We start from the raw sequence: 22,774 nt of genomic DNA, 5'->3' as shown, positions 1-22,774 counted from the left end.
CATTCCGCCAGACACGTTGTCAAAGGTTTCGGGTAATTTCATTCAGAGACTACGCCATATTATTGTTACGCATGGTGGATATGTGGAAAACATCGTACTATAGAGTTTCCCAGACCGCAGCGCCATCTGTTGTTGAAAATTGTAACTACTGTAATTTCGAAAGTTTGTCTGCCTGAAAATGTACTGTTGTCTCAAGCATATTGCAACAAACGGTGTATTTGTATCGCTGATCGTTTAGTTTTTATTGCCGTTTCAAATATACCGGTCATTTTTGAAACACCCTGTGTGAGCAATTTAAAAATGAATTTATTTGGAAAACGCACAGATATCAAAATATTCCTTTCTGTAAATAACAGAATTATCTTAAAATGTTTCTTGTTTCCTCAGTCCCAAAAACCGGCTAGTTGCGCTGTACAAATTACCCCTAATAGTATGATGCACGCTCTCTGTACAGCCAGAGTTGTCACGCTATGATATACTCATAAATTGAATATTTTTATCTCTATTAACTAACATTAATTCTCTTTCACATGTTCATTCACACTAATAACTGAATACATTAAATCAGCCATCATTAACAGAAGTGATAATATTCACAGAAGATAAAACTTCATTTACAAAATACATCGTTTTGTTGACTTACGATATTTCAAATCCTGAAGGTGGCAGGGGTAAAATATAGGGAGCGAAAGACTATTTACAATTTGTATGGAAACCAAATGGCAGTTATAAGAGTTGAGGGACATGAAAGGGAAGCAGTGGTTTGGAAGGGAGTTGGACAGGGTTGTAGCCTCTCCTCAATGTTATTCAATCTGTATATTGGGCAAGCAGTGTAGGAAACGAAAGAAAAATTCGGAGTAGGTATTAAAATCCATGGAGAAGAAATAAAAACTTTGAGGTTCTCCGATGACATTGTAACTCTGTCAGAGACAGCAAAGGACTTGGAAGAGCAGTTGAATGGAATGGGTAGTGTCTTGAAAGGAGGATATTAGATGAACATCAACAAAAGCAAAACGAGGACAATGGAATGTAGTCGAATTAAGTCGGGTGATGCAGAGGGTATTAGATTAGGAAATGAGACACTTAAAGTAGTAAAGGAGTTTTGCTATTTGGGGAGCAAAATAACTGATGATCGTCGAAGTAGAGTGGATATAAAATGTAGACTGGCAATGGCAAGGAAAGCGTTTCTGAAGAGGAGAAATTTGTTAACATCGAGTATAGATTTAAGTGTCAGGAAGTCGTTTCTGAAAGTATTTGTATGGAGTGTAGCCATGTATGGAAGTGAAACATGGACAATAAATAGTTTAGACAAGAAGAGAATAGAAGCTTTCGAAATGTGGTGCTACAGAAGAATGCTGAAGATTAGATGGGTAGATCACATAAGTAATGAGGAGATGTTGAATAGGATTGGGGAGAAGAGAAGTTTGTGGCACAACTTGACTAGAAGAAGGGATCGGTTAGTAGGACATGTTCTGAGGCATCAAGGGATCACCAATTCAGTATTGGAGGGCAGCGTTGAGGGTAAAAATCGTAGAGGGAGACCAAGAGATGAATACACCAAGCAGATTCAGAAGGATGTAGGCTGCAGTAGGTACTGGGTGATGAAGAAGCTTGCACAGGATAGAGTAGCATGAAGAGCTGTATCAAACCAGTCTCAGGACTGAAGACCCCAACAACAACAAGATATTTGTACTGTTCCGAAGATACTGACGCCTTTTGATCAAAGCCGTTATTTCATGCAGCTAATGTGAGTACCCGAACACATCTTGAGTGTAGCAAAACACCGACCATAGTGTGTAACCAGGTGCTTACACCTTACCGATAAATGGGTGCAATTCCCGGCGCTACGCCTCGCTATCTTTCAGATGTGTAACTGTATTGTGTGAATCACGATGAACACTGCTTGTATTGTGTGTTGTAGTTCAGTAAGTGACATCTGTAAAATCTGGCACCGACACGCAACCTATTATTCTCTAATAGCACCAACGGGGCCACCGAGCTCCATACATCCATCCGGAGGGCGGACCACCATCAACAGGTTTTCATGCCCTCTTTCCATGAGACGTTGCGTAGAGATTGGAATAATGTCTTGCAATTCGGAGCTTATGCTACTTACTCTGACTCCATCGGGTCATAACGGTTCTACTGAAACATTTACAACCTCCAGGACAACAACTAGCTGCCTCGGATCTACGGCCACTGCAGCAAAGTGCGTAAGTTACGAAGGCGAACAGATTATTCATTCATGTACTAGGCGCACTAAGGGTTGAGTGAGGCACCATTTTCGTTATGAATACTCTGTTCTGTGAGTTCCTTACCTAATTCTACGGTAAATTACAGCCAAAAGGCCCAATAATTCCTCAATAAAGCTGTTAAAGTCCTAGACGGAACGTTAAACCCTGCTGCTACTGTGGTAGATGTTTCGCGTGGCCTTGTTCTTGACAGTGGGTTCGGTAAGTGGCCTTCACCAGTGTTATGCTGATAATCTGCTGCAAATTGTTTTCGCCAATACAGAAATCGCGCTCAGTTGGTTTTCCTCTTCTCCCATGTGGGAAACAATTGCCGTGTAGCGCGCCCGTCTCTCTTAGCGTCCATCAGTAACCGCCCATTCATTCGCTCCAGCCCCGTTTGCCCGCCTCTTAGTGGAGCAGCTCTAAGATCAGCTGATAATGATCTCTGGCGTTAAGCACTTGCAAGTTCTTTTTTCCCACGCACGTGCGCTCTTTGCCGACTTCAGAAACTCCATTAGCACGTTGCTAGCAAGACTCTAAGTACGTCTGATGCTTATTACTGAGGCATACCCGTATGTGAACTGGATAGGTGTTCACCTCCAACCACTGTTCCATTCCACTAGAAACAGCAGATAAAGAGGGCTTCGTGAGTGAAAAATCTAATCCTTCATTTCATAATCCGTACACACAAAATTCTATCATTTCACCTACCTTTTCCCCTTCCGATGCCACTCACGGGCGCACACACACACACACACACACACACACACACACATATATATATATATATATATATATATATATATATATATACCGAAAATACACAGATACACAGTCTTTGGGATGAATTCAGTGAGAAAGTTGAAGTCTCGACGTCTGGATGACATAGACGGTTGAGTAAAACTGTGGACCATTTCTACTTTTAATAATTTTCAGTTTGCAAAAATAAATCTGTCAGGAAAAAAGCGGACCATTTCCTAAAATTGTGTATTTCCTCTTAATATGTTGAAGTATAGTGTACTTCTGAGAAATTCGATGTCCTTGTTCAGTAACATCATGGACCAAGTAAATCAAGTATTGAACGTCAACGAGAGTGATTTGGAGTTTCAAGTTAACAGTGCTTTCGGAAACGATGTAAATAAAAAAACACAACAGTACATTGCATATTTCTATATTTAATTATTTTTAACTTTTAATTGTAATGAAACATAAGGGCAATTTCAGCATATAGCTTCAAAGTCATTTAACTGTTTTTGCGTAAAGTAAAATGGCTGCAGATTTAGAGCTTTCGTACACAATATACCCATTGGATGGTAATGAAACTCATATACTCCATGAGTGTCATTGAAGACTGGAAAAGCATGAGCTTAGTTAGACGGAAACCAAAGCGCGCCAGCGCCTATGAGTTGCATCCTTTGATGAAATTAATGAAGACGACAAGAGATTCGTTACTGGCTACAAAAATAAGTAAACCAACAACTTCAGTTCTGATATAAGCAAATGCTGAGTTTTCATTCATTTTTTGGTTTACTGTCAGTTATTTGTATTTACCTGAAAACTTTTGCATGAAAATGTGTAAGATGAACATGGTCCAGTTATCTATAAATCTTGGCAGCTCTAGATTAATAGTCAGAACTATTCCCTACCAAAAACGTACTCACTTGAAGGCAAATTTAATCGTAACTGTGTGTTTCTTAATGTTAACAATGTTGTAAGAAATATTATGAAACGGTGTTTTCGTATGTGGCTTTTAAGTGTGTTTTACTCGAAAGCCAGAGTAGCGACATGGCTCATTGTTTTTACTTAAGTGTCCATGTCGAACATGGCACTGTCTACCGGTTTGCTTTGAAGAACCAAGCAGCGAAGACTAAAATATCATGCCACGTGCATAATGTACTGAATCTTCCACATCACGTGCACTGTCGTAACACTCCATACACAGATATGGAACATGATTGCTGAAGTGTAATACTGTGAGGGAACTGACTATTTATTTGGACTTTTAATTGCTTTAGAATCTTATTAGTCGAGATACTGAGGAATGAGCGTTTTATTTGAAATGGAATGGCGTCCTTTTTTAGAACCAGTGCTGAGCCCTTAACATAGACGTATATTTATGTGGAGTATCTTATGATTAGATATGATACAATTAGCAATCAGATGGGAAAGTATTTAATGTGGAATTTGTGACGCTAGCATTGTTTGATACGGTGACGAGGCTGAAAATGTATTTGTCTTCCGAGGCGTAGCATCTCTGGAGCACCAAGCACGGAGTTAACCTAGTAACTGAGGCATGAGTTGGTAATTTTTGTTCTTTTAATAACCTTTTTCGAAGCAATGAATTTATTGGTAAGTGTCGTCATATTTACCACAAAAATTTGATTACATCACCATTCAAATAAATTACGGAATAACACAACATTAGAAAAAAAGATTTTGTGTGAATAAGTACTTGTGTATTATATGTCTTATAGGTGAGTTTGATAATTTTCTCAAAATCTTGTGATTGTCTTACTTACATATGGCGATGGAAATATTTAAATTTCAGCTGTCTTTGTACTGAATGCGAGGTTTATAATACTACAGCAATTACATACTTCTGTATGTAACATTATTTGCCCTATATCTTTCATTAATATCTACCTTCCTACAGACTCTGTACCTTTCATCAGGTAACAGCATCTTTGCTCAACAGAAGCATCTTAGTGGCAAACGAAAATACAGTGACGGAAAAAAATAAGGAGTTGTGTTACATAAACGAAAGTTGGTAGGCGTCTTTCTACACTTAAAAGATGATGTCTATTTCAGGTTTCGTGCCAGTGGTGCTAGCAACGCGACTATGGCGATGCAAACCTGTTGTGGTTTAAATACGCCCAGTGACGATCGTGAATGGTTTGTTACCTTTGGGATTGGACGTGGTGAGCTGATGTTAGCCAAGAATGTCCTAAGGCGAATAAGATGCCATTATCAGCACCTCACTGAATTTGAACGAGATCGTGTAATAGGACGAATGGAAAAACTAGTAGAAGCCGACCTCGGGGAAGATCAGTTTGGATTCCGTAGAAACACTGGAACACGTGAGGCAATACTAACCTTACGACTTATCTTAGAAGAAAGATTAATGAAAGGCAAACCTACGTTTCTAGCATTTGTAGACTTAGGGAAAGCTTTTGACAATGTTGACTGGAATACTCTCTTTCAAATTCTAAAGGTGGCAGGGGTAAAATACAGGGAGCGAAAGGCTATTTACAATTTGTACAGAAACCAGATGGCACTTATAAGAGTCGAGGGACATGAAAGGGAAGCAGTGGTTGGGAAGGGAGTAAGACCGGGTTGTAGCCTCTCCCCGATGTTATTCAATCTGTATATTAAGCAAGCAGTAAAGGAGACAAAAGAAAAATTCGGAGTAGGTATTAAAATCCATGGAGAAGAAATAAAAACTTTGAGGTTCGCCGATGACACTGTAATTCTGTCAGAGACAGCAAAGGACTTGGAAGAGCAGTTGAATGGAATGGACAGCGTCTTGAAAGGAGGATATAAGATGAACATCAACAAAGCAAAACGAGGATAACGGAATGTAGTCGAACTAAGTCGGGTGATGCTGACGGAATTAGATTAGGAAATGAGACACTTAAAGTAGTAAAGGAGTTTTGCTATTTGGGGAGAAAAATAACTGATGATGGTCGAAGTAGAGAGGATATAAAATATAGACTGGCAATGGCAAGGAAAGCGTTTCTGAAGAAGAGAAATTTGTTAACATCGAGTATAGATTTAAGTGTCAGGAAGTCATTTCTGAAAGTATTTGTATGGAGTGTAGCCATGTATGGAAGTGAAACATGGACGATAAATAGATTGGACAAGACGAGAGTAGAAGCTTTCGAAATGTGGTGCTACAGAAGAATGCTGAAGATTAGATGGGTAGATCACATAACTAATGAGGAAGTATTGAATAGGATTGGGGAGAAGAGAAGTTTGTGGCACAACTTGGCCAGAAGAAAGGATTGTTTGGTAGGACATGTTCTGAGGCATCAAGGGATCACAAATTTAGTATTGGAGGGCAGCGTGGAGGGTAAAAATCGTAGAGGGAGGCCAAGAGATGAATACACTAAGCAGATTCAGATGGATGTAGGTTGCAGTAGGTACTGGGAGATGAAGAAGCTTGCACAGGATAGAGTAGCATGGAGAGCTGCATCAAACCAGTCTCAGGACTGAAGACCAGAACAACAACAACCGTGTAATAGGGTTACGAGAAGCTGGATGTTCCTTCTGCTATAGTATAGAAAACTTGGCAGCAATGTATCCACTGTACATGATTGCTGGCAGCGGTGGCCACGGGAATGTACGCTCGCAAAAACACTGTGCTTTGGACTGGCACGGGCACTACCGAGAGTGAAAACCATAGTGTTCGGCGTATGGTTCAGGTGCGTATTATTGCATCTACAGCAGCAATCTGAGAATCAGTTATCACCACAGTGACACAACGATCCATTACGAATAGTTTACTCCAAGGACATCTCCGAGACAGACGCCGTGTAGCGTGCGTACTCCAAACCACCACAATTTGTGGCTTCAGCGGTGTCAAGCGAGGGCTCATTGGAGGCCAGGGTGGCGGTCTATCGTGTTTTCTGATGAAATCTGTTTCTGTCTCCGTGCCAGTGACGGCCGTGTGTTGGTTACTAGGAGTTCAGTTGAGTGCATGAAACTATCCTGTCTGCGTGCTAAACATACTGCGCCTACACTTATGTGATTGGAGGTGCGATTTCGTAACACAGCACGAGGCTGGCTCCAAATTTGTACGTCAGTCCGGTGATTCGATCTGTTGTGCTGTTATTGGTGAACCGCATTCCAGGGGGTGTTTTCCAACAGGATAACGCTCGTCCACATACCGCTGTTGTCACACAACGTGCTCTTCAGAATGCAGACACATTGCCTTGGCTGTATCATCAGATCTGTCACTAGTCGGGCAGATATGGAACATCATAGGACGACTACTCCTACATATTAACGACCAGCATTAACCGTCCTCGTATTGACTGACCAAGTGGAATAGGTATGGAACTCCATATCACAAACAAAACCTCCAGCACCCGTACGACATTCACGTTTGCATGCTCGCTTTCGACAGTCTGCCGGTTACAGCGGTTATTAATGTACCAACATTTCACATTTGCAATAGCTTACTTTGCACTTTCGTTAACCTGTGATCCTTCAACGTTAGCTAGACACATGTATTTCCGAAATTTCATTATGCCTAGTTAATTAATTATTTGTGTTGCGATTCTTTTTCGGTCACTGTATTACCTTCCTTAAACCACTGTAGAGCACATACCCGATGCCAGAAAGCAATAACAACGAAGTCTTCGCCTGAAAGGTACAAAATTAATTATTAGCTGAATACACAGAATGTGCCTAGAGTGTGTTTTCGAAGATAATCGCGCAACTGAAGGATTCCTGCGGTGTGCAAAACTGGTATGCACGTCAGTCGACACTTCCCCTTTGTTTGTCATTTATTGTCAAAAAAATGGCTCTGAACACTATGGGACTTAACATCTGAGGTCATCAGTCCCCTAGAACTTAGAACTACTTAAACCTAACTAACCTAAGGACATCACACACATCCATGCCCGAGGCAGGAGTCGAACCTGTGACCGTACCAGCAGCGCGGTTCCGGACTGAAGCGCCTAGAAAATTTCACACAGAAAATTTAGAGAAGGTTTGGCAATGTAAAAAGTTTATTTCATTCTTGTCCATGGAAGGTTATGATAATCTGATAATTAATTCACATTGCGCACAGAATCAGGGACATACTGTGTAAGTAGGCTGTTTAGGTTTTTTTATTGGTAACGCCACCTCTGTATGAAAATCACTGGCTGTGCTGTGTGCAGTCTGTGGCTGCTTTGCATTGTTGTAATACTCGCCATTGTAGTGTTAGGCAGCTGGCTGTGGACAGCGCGTAGCGTTGCGCAGTTGGAGGTGAGCCGCCAGCAGTGGTGGATGTGGGGAGAGAGATGGCGAAGATTTGTAATTTGTCATGAACTGCTATATTTATATATGATGATATCAAGGTAAATACATTGTTTGTTCTCTATTAATATCTTTCATTTGCTAACTATCCCTATCAGTAGTTAGTGCCTTCCATAGTTTGAATCTTTTATTTAGCTGGCAGTAGTGGCGCTTGCTGTATTGCAGTAGTGGGAGAAACGAAGATTATTGTGAGGTAAGTGATTTAGTGATTTGTGAAAGGTATAGTTTAATGTTAGTCAGGGCCATTCTTTTGTAGGGATTTTTGAAAGTCAGATTGCGTTGCGCTAAAAATATTGTGTGTCAGTTTAAGCACAGTCCTGTATAAATTGTTCAAAGGGGACGTTTCATATGTCGACCCCTAGCCGAGGATACCTCACTGGAATCTTCTGATTTTTTGTTGTAGTTTGTGTAATTAGTGTAGATTTTGTTTATTGCTAGCGCGTAATTGTAGAGAAAATCTCCTTTGTAGTTGCAGACTTTCATTGTTGTACAGTAAAACAGTTGTGGTATGCATGTAGATTTGCACCAAGTATTTCGCAGCTGCAATTAACTAGATATTATGTTCAGTGCTATGTTAATGTGTTCTCTTATTTTTGATCCTCAAATTGTGTTTTTCTGTGTTGTCGTGTGAAATACTGTGACAATAATGGCGTGTGAAAAACGTAATACTAGGCTCCAAAGTAAACTGAGAAATGACAGTGAAAATGAAAGCAGTGTGTTAGCGCCACCGAGTAATGAATTAACTGATGTTCAAAGTAGTAATTTGGTAATTGTGCATAGGGAAATGGAGTGGGCGGCAAACAATGGTGTAGGCAGTGAAACAATTAGTGAAGAGGGAAGCATTATCGATCGATCGGTCGGCAATAGCTCGCCTCAGGAATCCGAAATGACAGGACACAATTTTGCAAATACTGTAGATTCAGGTTTTGCGTCCTCACCGTTTTCCCAAATGAGTCAAGACACGTTTTCCGCTTGTCAAAATGTGAATGTTGCCGGTGCAAATTCACTGCCGAAAAGCACTGAGGAACATGTTTCAGACACCAGTGCATTGTTATTACAGTTAATGCAACAAATGGGACAAAAGCTACAAAAGTTAGACACAACACTTGAACAAAATCAGAAACAAATGGGACAAAATCTTCAAAAGTTAGACACACTGGAACAAAATCAGAGACAAACACAGCAACAGCTTCAAAAGTTAGACTCATTGGAACAAACTCTTGAACAAACGCGTGAAGATTTAACTACTGAGTTACATAACATTGAATCGAAATGTCAAAAAGTCTGTAATGACGTAAAAACACAAATTTGTGAGCATTTTCAACCTATTTTTTCGCGGCATGAAAATGCATTACAGAATCACGAAGCAGCCATAAAAGAACTGCAAATTATTGTTCATGAAAATCATGAGACCTTGCAAGCTAAATTTGACTCAGTTGCATCTACCGATTCGGTTACGCAACTTGCAAAAACTCAGGAAAACTTAAAGAACACAGTAGATTCGATTTCAACACAAATGGACACTCTGAAACTTGGTTCAGAAAAACACATTGAGGAAATGTGTTCACTATCGGAGAAAGCAGCCGAACTTTCGGATCAGTTCACTAACTTATCTACAAAGGTAGATGATGATCTGAATGACACAAGACCCGTAGCCTTCACTGACACAGAAGAGTATGAACAAATAAGAAAATTCAAACAAAATCAGAATCAAATTAATACACAACACCAAAGAGAAATCCAGGAAGTACAAGATCAGTTGACTCAGGTAATACAAGAATTACGTATTTCAGAGGCCACTCGCGCTCCAATACGGGAAGAGGGACTTAGAAATACGGAACAACCACAAAATAATAACACAGGACACTTCGGAAGTTATGAAAGAAATTGGCAAGGTGCACCGAATTTTGAAATGGAACCGCCGAAACGACGTAACAATGACCGATATGCGACTCGCCGACATGATGACTTTGACTATAAGCTGTTCATTACTACACGTAAATTCAAAACATTTAAGAATTCTGGCAACGACATTCATCCACAAGCATGGCTCCATCAATTCTCTCATTGTTTTCCTCCCAACTGGTCATTAGAGCACAGATTAGAATTTATGTGTGGCTACTTAGAGAATGAACCAGCTGTAAGAATGCGGTCGGTCATTCACGATTGCCACAGTGAAGGAGAGTTTTACCATGCCTTCCTCTCAGCATATTGGTCTCAGGCCACACAAGACCGAGTAAAACAAAGCATCATAATGATGAAACGTTTCGAACAATCTGAATTTTCCAGTCTTATGAAATATTTTGAAGACATGTTGCACAAGAATCAGTACCTGTCAAACCCATACAGCCCCTCAGAACTTATCCGCATTTGCTTAATCAAATTGCCTGAACATTTACGACACATTATTTTGGCAGGACGTTGCAAAGACGACATTGAAGCATTTCAGGGACTGTTACAAGAACTGGAAATTGACACTGACAATCGCGGAACGCAGGAGCACAACAATTACAGATCACATCCGTCGCAATTCCGCGATGAAAGAAATAATAACTGGACACGACAAAGCTATTCTCACAACACATATCGTGACCAAAACAGACACCACCCGTATGACAACCGTTGGCAGAGTAGTAATAATTACAAGGAAAGATCACCTCTCCGCGGTAATGACTATCACAGAGACAATCAGAGAAACAGACAATATGGGAACCAAAACAATTATTATTACGGGAGACAGAATAACTTGAGACGCAACGGTCCAGCGCGCAGTTACGATTCAGGGAGAAATTCTCCACCACTTAACCGACAAGAAAGAAACTACAGGAAATACCGACATGACGACAGACGATGTGATCGTAACGACAGACCTGAATTGCATCAGAACTGGCGGGATTCAAACAGAGCAGGGCCCTCTCGTCACGGTGAATTTGTAGAAGTTAGGTCTCCAAACCCCAATAACGACGCGCGCCAACAAAGAGACAATAGGCAATGACTCACACCGCTAGCAGCCACAAAACATACTTATGAAACTGACGACGCAGCTGCCGTAGCTAGTAATTACGTAAAAATGGAAGACATTAGGGACATCTTACTCCAGGAACACGACATAAAACATAACAACATTGCATATCCTGTGATTCACATCACAGTAAATGATGTAAAATTTACGGCAGTACTTGACTCTGGCAGTCCCATTTCAGTAATCAGTGAAACAGCCTTTAGTAAATGCAACAAATCGAACGATTGCCCCACACTTCCGTTACGTAAGATTAAATTACAAGGTGCAATCTTTGGAAAAAGTGTAGATGTACGCCAACAAACCAATTTAGAATTCTTTTGTCAAAGCCACAGCTTCTCTATGAACTTTCTCATTGTTCCATTATTGTCGACGGAAATTATATTGGGAGTAGACTTTTTGAATGAATACAAAGCAATCTTAAACTTTCACGATGCTGAAATAAGTTTAGAGAAAGAAGGTAAGTCAATAGCTTTGAAATTTGAAGATTGGCTCTCAAACCATGACGAAGAAATCAATCGGCTTTACCTTCTGTTAGACAACAGATCGGAATTTTCTACGGAACTAGACACTAACAATCACTCTGCAAGTACTGACAGGGATGATGTCGACGGCGCATTTGACACTAATAAGTTAATTCAGAATAAAATTCAAACAATTGAGAATTGTAATGACACTGATAGGCAGGACCTTTTTGAGATTTTACAAGAACATTCCACAGTTTTTACTCATAAAACAGGAACAATCAAGGGATTTCAATACCAATTTCGTGTTCGTGAGTATACTAAATTTTGTGTTAGACCATATGTAATTCCAGCACATTATAGGGACCGTGTTAGAACAGAAATACAATCTATGCTCGACGAGGGCATTATTGAGCCTGCAGTAAGCTCATACAACAATCCATTACATGTTGTTGAGAAGAAAAATGGATCGATCAGGCTTGTCTTGGATTCGAGACAAATCAATACTATCATTATTCCTGAAACAGACAGGCCGCAGACGATAGAAGAACTTCTTCAAAATTTTAATGGTGTAAAAGTGTTGTCTTCCATTGATCTCAGATCCAGCTTTTATCAGATCGAACTTCATCCAGAATGTAGAAAATACACAGCTTTCCTTTGTTTCGGCGTTTGTTATCAGTTTCGGAAACTTCCCTTTGGTTTGAACATTTCTTCAGCAGCATTCATTCGCGGGCTAAATTCCATATTACCTGAGTTCTTAAAACGTCACATCACCTTATATGTGGACGATATTCTAATAGCAGAAGCTTCATGGGAACTACATAATCGCATCCTCAACAGTTTGTTACGTATTTTTGCAGAATCTGGAATTACAGTTAACTTGGAAAAGTCTGAATTCGGTAGGACAAAAGTGAAGTTTTTGGGACATATTATTTCTTCTGAAGGCATTCAGCCGGATCCCGAAAAGTTAGAAGCAATCAGAGCCATTCCAGTTCCATCCACAAAAAGACAAGTCCGCAGTTTTCTAGGTCTCGTAAATTTTTACCGTCGTTTTCTGAACATGCAAATTCTTGTTACACCAAAACTTTGTTCTCTCACTGGAAAAAATACTATTTGGAACTGGGACGAACAAGCACAGTTGGAATTCAATTCTTTGAAAGAATCGCTACTTAACGCGCCAATACTAGCTCATCCAGATCTGTCACAAGATTTCTGCCTTAGCACGGATTCTTCTAAAGTCGGTCTTGGTGCCCATTTATTTCAAGAAGCCACAGAAAATGACACTACTGTTCAGAAAACCATTGCTTTTGCTAGCAGAGTGCTAACAAAATCTGAAAAAAATTATTCCGTTACTGAATTAGAAGCTTTAGCTAGCGTTTGGGCATTTAACAAATTCCGTTTCTTTCTTTCTGGTAAGCACGTAAAAGTATACAGTGATCATCGTGCATTACAATTTCTTATGTCTTCAAAATTAAATCATGACAGGTTAAAACGTTGGGCATTGTTTCTGCAAGAATTCCGCTTCACAATAGTCTACATTCCCGGCAAGGAGAACATTGTTGCGGACGCACTGTCACGCGCACCGGCTGGGCTTGAGAAAAGTAACAAAGAAGGCAACCTCGAGAAAAATTTCAGTATTCTTTACATTCAGAAAGTCGCCTTTGAAAACTTCATCACCACATCTTTAAAAGACATTGCTCATGAACAAGATAAAGATCCGATTTGGAGAGACATCAAAAGCAAATGGCATGAAAAGACACACATTCAGATTCGGCATTATTACCTGGTTAGAAACAACATAGTCTTCAAACGCTGCACTGTTGATGACAAGCTATGGGTACTTTGCATTCCAGACGATTTTGTTAATAAGCTCATTTGGTACATTCATTTCAGTTACGCACATTTTGGCCCACGAAAATGTTATCATATTCTTCGAACGACTTGTTATTTTAACAATATGGAAAAGAGAATTCGAAGAGTCTTGTCTATTTGTAAACTTTGTCAAAAGGCGAAACCATCTACTATCTCCCATAGTGCTCCGCTGTTTCCTATCATTCCTTCTAAATTAAAAGAATTTGCTGCTGTTGATCTCTTGGGACCGCTTGTCAGAACATCTAATGGATTTTCGTACGTTCTAGTCGCTGTTGAACTTACTTCAATATTTGTTTCTTTCACACCGTTACGTAAAGCCACTGGACGGTCTGTATCCAACGCCTTTGTTAAAAATTTCTTACGTGAAGTTGGACACGTTTGTAAAGTCATTTCAGATAACGGACCGCAATTCAGATCTGCTGTTTGGTCACGCATGCTTCGCAACCATAAAATCAAACCCGTTTTTATTTCATTGTACTCACCACATTGCAACCCGTCTGAACGGATTATGAAAGAAATCAATAAGCTTTGCAGACTTTATTGTCACAGAAAGCATCAGCATTGGGACAGATATTTACACTTATTTCAAAATGTGCTGAATGAAATGCCTCATGATTCCACTGCTTTACCACCTACTCTTGTACTAAAGAATGAAGAACCACCGAACAGAGTCAGAGAGCTTGTACCTTTCCCAAATACACGTAAACTTCGACACAAAGACATAATTGATTTGGCTCTTAAAAATATAAAATCTGCAGCAGACAAAAGGAGAAAACTACACGGTAAAGCAAATGCAAAGAAATTGTATATTGGTCAGAAGGTTCTCATTAAAGCTCATTCATTGTCACATAAGAAGAAACATTTGAGTCACAAATTCTTTCTAGTTTACAATGGACCTTACAGAATCCGACGTACACCACATGATAATTGCGTTGAAGTTGAAACTGTGCGTACTAGGAAGAGTAAAGGTTTACATCACATTTCACATGTAAAACCGTTTATTGAAAGATAATCTGCTTTTTAACTTTGTCTTTGCCATAAAACTTTTCACTTCACATTTCTAGTATGCTTTGTCAGATTTAGAATCTGTTAACATGTAACAATGTTTGAAGTGAAATATCCAGTCAAGAACCAAGAGAACTTATTTAAACAGAAATTACGAATGCATTGTTATAATGAACAGACGACACAGTGTTGTTAGTTGTACATTCTTGCTTGTTAGTTGCACGATTATGGAACGACTATAAGGATTGCATACTTAGAACAGTTACCAGTACTGCTAATGAGATTTTAATGCAACATTTTGGTTTACTTCAAAATATATTCTGGATTTGAAGTACTTTCAGTGAGATACCAGATGGCACAGTGCTTGGTTTATGTGACAGCTACACGATTTTATCACGACGCTACTAATGAGTGACAATTTACAATGTTGCTTTTGCAGTGTTTCTGTTTTATATCTGCACAGTTTTCTGTTTTATTCTGGAAAGTAAAACAGGTTTTAGTAGTAACTTTTGTGGTATAGCTACAATGAGACTGCCTTTCCCGTAGCACAACAATACGTTACAGCAAAGTACTTTCCTCATCACGGCAATAAGCGTAATAACTAAGACATTTATACGCAAAGCATTTCACTTTTGTGTATTATGAGGTAAGTACATTGACTTCTGCAGAACTTAGCTTTCGGAGGACGATAAGTACGACACTTCCACAGAATTATCTTACAGCAAGACGCACATTTAGCGCTACAGGACACGCATTTGAGAGATTTTGTACTTAAGCCATTTATTTTTCAAGATTTTTGAATTGCAAAGAAAGTTTTCCGTGATATATTTCATTCTATTGCTGTAATCTGTAACACCTGAGGGTATAATTACATTAATCCTCAGGGGGGTACACGCCTACTTTGTGTACCATGTGTTTGGCAAGCACAAGGAACCCTAGCTAATATGGTATTTGCTTATACAACTTTACACATCGGTACCATATTTCTCTAACACACAAATTACACAGCTATCTGATCATTTAACTGAGAGAGACAAACATTTATTTTACTATATCAGTGACAGATGTTTACGTAATTACACAGTTGGATAACTTCACACTTATGAAACTGTATTTTGTCTGTACTTTGTAAACTGTTCATATTTTTTCGGAATCATTGTGATACTATGAGAGCTTTGAATGATGTATTTGGTATGGATTCATGATTTTTAAAGTACGTTTGAGGCAGATGACACTTTTGACATGAGCAGAGAATTTTTTTAATTATTGGAGGAAGCTACGACGATTTTGAGATTTGACTGATGTGTTATGATGTTATTTTTACGACGACGATGTGTATTATGCTGCTGAGGTATGTTTATGATTAATAGGCTGATGCTATATGAGTTATTTGATTATGATACTTATCTGTTATGATGCAATATTGAAGAAGTGTCGACGAATAAGGTAAGGAGTAATGAATAGTGGTTAGGGACGCTGACTTGTGAAAAAGGATGTTGGAAACCGAGAATCGTACTTTAAGAGTTATGAAATGTGTGTGTAAATGCGTGACTGTATCACAATGCCGGCGAAAATTTTTTTTGGACACTTATATTTATAGGATTTTGTTTCTACAGATTTGCAACGCTAATTCTTGACCTGTGAAATATTTTTATGTGAGACTGTCACTGTAGCGGAAACTGCTGTCGTAAATATTTCCGTAAGAAAGTTAAGTGACCACCTGCACGTAATGCGTCGTGGGCACACAGCTGTGTCAAACACCTGGAGAACAAGCCATTAGGGTTTGCCTTTCCGGAAGCACAGGTAGAAAAAAAAGGCAGGCCTTTATCCTCGCCATTGACATTCCTTTAGAGAAAATGTTGCAAATGCGACACCCTCATTACTTCCATTATACTCGCTATTGACATTTACTTGTTGAAAGCATACTGTGGAGCTCGTAATTTATGATATTTACTGAAATGCCTAATGAAATGACGAGAAATATTTTTACATCTGCACACCTGATTACGACAAGCGTCTTTCTATGAGAGTTGAGAGAATTTCTACTAACTTACGAAATGTCACATGACTACTGAATGATATTTTTATGCTTTGCTTTTCATAGTTGCTTATTTCATTTGATATTTCTGTCAACAGATCTATTAAATAATTATTTTATGATCCACATTCTTTAAAAAAAGGAGCACTTGGAAAGGAAAGAACAATAAGAAGGAACTAGTAACAGTAACACATAATTTTCTTTTCAAGTACATGGTAATATTTCTTTTTACAATCAGTTGTTGTGGTGCACCACTTTAATTACTTAGACATTAAGATGTGATTATACATTTCCCTTATCTGCATTGTTATCTTTAGTGTACTATTTTTTCTGCTTGAGCTATGTCATGTTTAGATATAAGCTGCTGTTTTCCAGGCATAGTGCTACTGAACTTTAATTTGTGTTACTCTGCTAAGCCAGATTTATTTTTTTGTTGCTGCACATTGGCTCATATTAGTTGTAATTTTGCATTTTTTTTGTTAATTTAGATTTACTGTAGCTTGCTTTGCGATTTTCCATTTTTTTTATTGCTGTTTATATTAATTGTTTTATGTGCTGCTGCATTGCCTTGTCCCTTAGTTTAGCATCTGAGCTCAGTAGATTTAAGTTAGCTTAAGAGGGGGTAGCCTCTAAGAGAATGAGTTGCGATGAATTGGAAGAAATGCATTGAGAAAACAGGTTTAGGTAGGATTTTCTTGGAAATAAATGTTGAGGTAAGAAATGTGTGAACATATAAATACAGAAAGCATGCTTAGATAGAATTTTTTTTGGTGGAAACAAAGGATGAAATAAGAGGAAAGATATATGAAGTTTTGGGTTGGACTGCAGTACCAAATGTTACACTGAAAACGAACCCTGTCCTTTCCTATTGGTGTTATCCCACTATGTGTTTGTGTACCCTTGTGTATTTGTTTTCTTCCTGTCTCTGTGTAGTTTCATAGAATTTTTTCTTCTTTTAATATTAAGCTACATTCACTATGATGAGGAATACTGTTATCCTCGAATATAATTGGCATTAATAATACATTATTTACTTTGTAAAGATGTTAGACATTATTAATTCTGTTCTGTTCAATGCTCATGTGTGAAGTTGATGTTTCAGAAGTTATTGTGATCCTTTATGTATGTACTCATGTCATAATTCCACTGATGTATATGTTTATTTCTATTCTTTTGTAAAGCCTGTGTTACTACAAATGTTATCTGTATTGTTATGTTCTTTAATGATGTATTTTGTACCTTTGTAATTGTATTTTCATGTTGTAAATTTATAATTGTACAGACACCAGTTCTTCAAATTAAGTTACATTTCACTGCATACGTTTCTGTTGGTCATAGTATATGGACAATATGTGAGAAGTAGGGACTGTTAGTGTTTGCACGTGTGTTAATAACTCAGCAATGCTGCACGTGTGTTAATAACTCAGCAAGGGACTGGATAACAGCATTGCTGGTTCTAAGGACAATTTCAAAAACTTTGTGAGTGCACAAGTGGTGGTTTATGGACTTGCTATATTATCCGCAAGACTCTTCAATGGTGATTGTGCACCTGCACAGTCACAACAGATGGCTGCTGGCTATCTCTACAAGAACTACAGTGGGTCTACATCTTTGATGATCCATCAATACCATTATTTCTACAAGGACTACAGTGGGTCTGCACCTCTGGTGGCCCACCAATACCACAATCTCTACCAGGACTACAGTGGGTCTGCTCTGTGATGACCTACCTACCAATATTCTTCAAAACTTCGAATGACTCTGCTGTGGGTTTGCTCCATTGTGACCCATTACCTGTCAGCATGTCAAGAGTCAGCACTGTCTTTCCGTTGGAAGGACAACACTACTTCTTCAAGACTGCATGGAAATCCACTACTTCTGTGTGCAATTTATTTTACTAATGAGACTTTGTGAAAAAAAACCTGTAATTACTGTTATAATGAATGATCAGGACTATCTTTATGGACTGTGAGAAAATTTTAGCTTTTGACCAACATTGTATCAATAAGTGTGTGAATTTGATTTCTTTGTTATTGTAATTATGAAAAAAAATTTTCAAATCTGTATTGGCCACTGCCCAATCCAATTTGTAAAATTTTTTGTGGGGAGCATGGGGGCTATGTAAGTAGGCTGTTTAGGTTTTTTTATTGGTAACGCCACCTCTGTATGAAAATCACTGGCTGTGCTGTGTGCAGTCTGTGGCTGCTTTGCATTGTTGTAATACTCGCCATTGTAGTGTTAGGCAGCTGGCTGTGGACAGCGCGTAGCGTTGCGCAGTTGGAGGTGAGCCGCCAGCAGTGGTGGATGTGGGGAGAGAGATGGCGAAGATTTGTAATTTGTCATGAACTGCTATATTTATATATGATGATATCAAGGTAAATACATTGTTTGTTCTCTATTAATATCTTTCATTTGCTAACTATCCCTATCAGTACTTAGTGCCTTCCATAGTTTGAATCTTTTATTTAGCTGACAGTAGTGGCGCTTGCTGTATTGCAGTAGTGGGAGAAACGAAGATTATTGTGAGGTAAGTGGTTTAGTGATTTGTGAAAGGTATAGTTTAATGTTAGTCAGGGCCATTCTTTTGTAGGGATTTTTGAAAGTCAGATTGCGTTGCGCTAAAAATATTGTGTGTCAGTTTAAGCACAGTCCTGTATAAATTGTTCAAAGGGGAAGTTTCAACTGGAAAGACGGAGTACTACACACATAAGAAACGAGTGAAGCCCTCTGAACGTCGGCATAGGTGCCCCATCGCTTCACAATTCGAACAGTAAAATTTCTAAACTGACGCGCCAGAAAGCGGAAATCCGGCCCACCTCTGGCCACACAGACTTACATTTTTCGTGATTTTTGTGAACCAGTTAAGGTGATTTCTGGAACAATTTCTTCTAAGAAATATGGCCCATTTCATCATCTCATGTTTGTTGATTTCGTTTGTGCTCCGTCTGTAATGACAGCGCCTTCGAGCGGTCGTTAAACACTGATCTTCCTTTCCTTCGTGAATAATACAAATAGTTTTCCCAAATAGCGCCTATGGTCGCACTAATATTTTAAATATAGCTAGCGATCTACTGTACTTTGAAAATCCTTCGTCACTCATCTTATTTAACATCTTTCTGTCTACATTGGCTAGATTTTCCTTAAAAAGCCTGAAAACTGAAATATTAATTTTCTGGAACTGAATACTGGCATGACTGTGGAGATAATTGAATTCATTTCCGAACTGAGACGTAATTAATTCAGATCGTGATTTATAAAGACTTCACTTACTTAGCGATTTATTTGGGTATAATGTACTAGTCACTTTTTAAATTTGTGATATGTTTTTTCTGTATTATTAATTAATTCTCAAGCCATTGCAGATCGGATAGAAGTGTTAAATGAATATTATGTAGACCACATGCAACTGCACTCTGTGGTCCTGATGATTACAATGCTTCGCTTTATCGATGGCAAATTCATTCTGGTAATATACATTTTGCAATACATACACAAACAGTATTTAGCTGCATTTGGTTTCACGCTCAGTCACAGTGAGTGTGAATAAGTGCGAAACAAAGTGCAGACAAACACTGTGTATGTGCGTGTATAACCTTCAAAATTTATATTACTAGAATGAATTTGCCATGGATACTAAAAGGCAGTGCACCCACTACGACCACACATTGTTCACTTAATCTTCCTGTAGCACCTCCATCTGAAGACCAGCCTGAAGTGGCTTGAAAAGTAGTTAATAGTACAGAAAAATATCGTATAAAAATTCGAAAGGTGACTAATATATCCAAATAAAGCAGCAATTTAAAATGCAGTTGAAGTTCGCCTTCCGCAATGGCTAAAGTGAACTTAATGTGTACATAAATACAGCAGATTCCTATGTTTGTGAATACTGTGTATAATGCCTAGCCACATTATTTTTAATAGTACATTTAATATCATGTTTGTGAGCAATAAACTGCTATGCTGCATGACATAGGTCCCACATCTACTGAGTACATGCCCAGATGTAAATGGCCACTCAAAACCGTCCCTGTACATGAGTTATGTTTAATTCGAATCCGATAAATTTCAATGATGGACGTGGGTTTATTCAGTATCGGATCATTCAATGAATGTTCTGGATTATTGCAAAAATTAAGATATCTCTGCATATCTGTAAACGTCGTGTATAACGATGTACTTCGTACTACCCTTAGTTTTTCACACTGCGAGCGGTTATGTGGGACATTTTCTTATTCTTTCATGCTGTACAAATGTGATTCAATTCAGTATATGCTTACGTGTGCGTGATGGTACTTTGATAAAGTTCCACTAGGATTCCAACTGGACAGACGCAATAAGTATATTTTCGTCAAAAATAGTGATACTATCTATGTTAAAATATTTTTTCCTGTTTTAAAGTCATCCAATATGTTTAGCTTCAGTCATATACTAACGGTAAGGCTCACTGTTTTACGTAATGCTTGTTGTGTCGGCCACTGAACAGAAGCGCACTGTTTGTCTCTGTACAAGTGATTACTTTGTTTCCGCTAAGCCCTGCTGCCGTTCTGCTAAAGAATGCCGTCTGTCCACTTAAGATACGTCAATGAGTAACTTAGCTTCTTGCTGCGTGGGCGTCTATTGTGAGGTTTAAATAAGCGTTCCTATTTGCAGAATCCCCCTGTGAAGGGAAATTCACATATTGTTTCTGAGCCAGGCGTCAGGCTTGTACTGAGTAAAGCTCCTTGGAGCAAAAAAATGTAAAAGCGAGCAAGCACAGAGTTCCTTTTGTTAGCCCCTCTCTTTAGTGCTTCCCGTAACTGAGGCCTGTTTTATGTGGAGTACCCACTCACAAAAAGGAATCTCTAATGTGTTTCGTTTCACCTGCGAAAGACAAACAAGGCAAGAAATAAACTCCTCTGGCGCCTCGCTCAGTAATTAACACAGCATTTAACACGTAACTGTCTCAGGCAGCCGCGCGCTGTTATCTGTTCACTAATTCCCGACGGAGGAGAAGAAAGCAGGCCCTTTGTTATAGCACTTTAGCGAGGCTGGCCACGCAGTAAAGAAACGTCTAAACAGAGCCGCAATAATTGGACGTGTTTCTCGTAATTTCCCCTCGACCAGACAATGGCCGAGCTGGACGCAGGCGCTAAGTGTGATAATGAGGGGCTCCTTTACGCCGCTGCACGGCGCTTCTACAGTTTCGAGTTCGTGTCTTCATCGTGCACTGAAGTCTCCGGCGGGTAGCCAGTAACGAGCCGAGGAGCGTCTCCGTAACAACGCGACTCTGCCCTCGTGTTCTGATTAACACAAGGGGACGTCGTACTTGGCCTCAGTAGATATACGGATCGGCGACCCGGTGCGAAATATACTGCGTAATGATCTTGCTTGTTAAGGCTAGTGAGAAGCTCGGAGGCCTCTTGTAGTGGTCACACTGAAAGTATCCTTCCGTGTTTTGTCTGGACAAGCTCTAAGCAGATTCCAGGGAAAAAAAGTTAAGATGAACAGAGACTTTCATCATTAAAGGTATTTTTCCTTTCAGATATGACTCCTTCATATTTTGTCATAGCATCAATTACTATGTCAGAAAAACAGACTAAGGCATGTCATATCAATAAGTACACGACGACACTGTTACGGACTATGTTTTACACGTTTGGAGTAGCAACTTTTGAGCAGAATCGCTCAGATTATTCCGAAACCTATGTGACTTGCAGCTGTTAATATGAACCTACAAACAATCGATAGATATCTGCTACCCCTTCATTTATTTACCAATTTATAGCATATCTTGAGATATTTGAGTACGTATATAATTGCAAACAACCAAATATCTTTGCCAAGGTAACCTGTAAAGACAGTATGTCTTTTTTACTTACTTACTAGAGAAATAACTAACCAAGAGACTACTGTGGAATGAAATGTGGGGGTGGAGGAGGGGAGAGCATGCATTTTAATACGTTATGTGACTGATTTGGCACTTTTCCTGTATACAGACAGAAACCTCTCGTCAAAAGACAAAAAAAAAAAAAAATCCATGAAATTTAGATTTTATCATTTTAATTTGCAGAGTATATACTTTCTTTTAACTAACATAGGCCAATATTTCTAGCTACTTTTCCATCAAAGGCGCAAGAACGAT

Source organism: Schistocerca serialis, chromosome 4, assembly GCF_023864345.2.
Source record: "Schistocerca serialis cubense isolate TAMUIC-IGC-003099 chromosome 4, iqSchSeri2.2, whole genome shotgun sequence".
In the NCBI taxonomy this organism is placed as follows: Eukaryota; Metazoa; Arthropoda; class Insecta; order Orthoptera; family Acrididae; genus Schistocerca; species Schistocerca serialis.
The sequence above is the reverse complement of the archived record's forward strand: the minus strand, read 5'-3'. Positions refer to the sequence as shown.